Source organism: Vicugna pacos, unplaced genomic scaffold (assembly GCF_048564905.1).
Source record: "Vicugna pacos unplaced genomic scaffold, VicPac4 scaffold_20, whole genome shotgun sequence".
NCBI classification, from domain to species: Eukaryota; Metazoa; Chordata; class Mammalia; order Artiodactyla; family Camelidae; genus Vicugna; species Vicugna pacos.
Window position 1 is genome coordinate 19,282,142 of NW_027328741.1, and position 1,781 is coordinate 19,283,922.

The following is a 1,781-nucleotide window of genomic DNA, read 5'->3' on the forward strand; positions in this document are numbered from 1 at the left end:
GTGCTCTTAGATTGAAGTAGTTATTATTGTTAACATTGCTGAAATGCACAAAGAAACCTACAAATTTAGTGCAATTCCTGTTATGAAGCTGTAGAATTTCCCACAGAACCAGAAAATAAATAACTCTATGTTTTACATGAAACCATTAAAAATTGTTAAAATGATCTTGAGAAAAAACAACAAATCTGGAGGAATAAACCTCCCAGGTTCCTTACTATAGTACAAAGCTACAGTAATAAAAGCAGCATGGCATTGGCACAGAGATATAATCAATAAAATCAGATAGAGAGCCTAGAAATAATTCCACACACCTATGAGCACTGAATCAATGATAATTGAGGCAAGAGTACACAATGGAGGAAAGACAGTCTTGTCAATGGATGGTGTTTGGAAAGCTGGACATCTACATGTAAAACAGTGAAATGAGAGCTTTCCCTGACATCATATACAAAAATAAACTCCAAGTGTATTAAGGACATAAATGTATGACCTGATACTGTATAACTTCTAGAAGGGGATATAGGTGATACACTATTGGATATATATCATAGGAATATTTTCTTGTATCAGTCTCCTAAGGCAAAAGAAATAAAAGCAAAAATAAGCAAGTGAGACCTAAATAAACTTGAAAACTTCTGCACAACTAAGGACAATTTGAATGAAATGAAAACACTGCCTGTGTAATTGGAGAACATATTTGCAAATAATGCAAGTGACCAGGGGATAATAGATGCAAGTTAATAGATGTAACATGGATTTAGGTTACACAACTTAATGTGAAAAACAAAAACCCAATCAAAAAAAGAGCAGAGTACCTGAGTTAATATTTTTCCAAAGAAAACCTACAGATGAGTAACATGCTAGTGATAAAATTGCTCAACATTACAAATTATTAGTTAATAGCAGGTCAAAACCACAATGAGGTATCCCTTCACACTGGTCAAATGGCTTTTATCAAAAAGTCGAAAATAGAAACTGTTGGAGACAATTTGGATGAAACAAATCACTTGTATACTCTTGGTAGGAAGGTAAATTGGTACAACTCCTTTGGAAAACAATATTCAGATTTTTTTAACATCTAAAACAGAACTACCATATGAAACAGTAATACCTCTCCTAGGAAATATCTGGAGAAGAAACCCTAAATTGAGCAAAACCAATGTTCACAAATGCACTGTTTATAATATGCAAGACAGGGAAGCAATCCAAGTGTGCACTGCAGACTATGGACTTAAGAAAAAATGATGATTCTAGAAATATGCAATGGAATATTATTAGCCATGAAAAAGTTTAACACATGGCTATTTCAGCATCATGAATGGACCTAGTAAATATTGTGCTTAGTGAAGTAACTTAGACAAAGACAAAAGTATATAATATGATCTATATGTGGAACCTAAAGAATACCAAATATATGTGTACATTTATATATAGATATCTGTTGATAGATGACAGATAAGTTGATACCTAGAAGGATAGATAAATAGACACATGATAGATAGACAGATATATACACAGTTAGATTGATAGATAGATAGATAGATAGATAGATAGATAGATAGATAGATAGAGACACGGTAGAGAGATAGAGAGATTAGTTAGACAAGACTGAAGGAGAATGAAAGATATGGGAAATAATTTATGTTTACCAAAGGGGAAGGTAAAGACAATTTAATGGTAGGACACTGACAGATAAAAAGTAGTATACAAAAAGGAGATAAGCATCAAGAATAATCTGTATAGATCAGGGAATTACAAGCAATAACTTAAAATAATTCTAT